Consider the following 237-nt stretch of genomic DNA (forward strand, 5'->3'; position numbering starts at 1 on the left):
AGCTTTCTGAAGAAGATTATAGGATTCCTCTTCTTCTTCAAGGAATGGATCGTGCTCATAAAGATCTTACAGGAGATAGACAGATAGATAGGAAAGGCGAAAAGAGAATTTCGAAAGAAAAGAAGCAGATGGAGAGAAATACATCAGGTAAAATGTGAACAGCTGAACCACCGATCACGCCTGGTGGACCTCCCTACGTATTGTGTGCCTGTCCTCTTGTGTTTTCACTTCTACTCG

This window comes from Cystoisospora suis (genome assembly GCF_002600585.1).
Source record: "Cystoisospora suis strain Wien I chromosome Unknown contig_420, whole genome shotgun sequence".
Lineage (NCBI taxonomy): Eukaryota > Apicomplexa > Conoidasida > Eucoccidiorida > Sarcocystidae > Cystoisospora > Cystoisospora suis.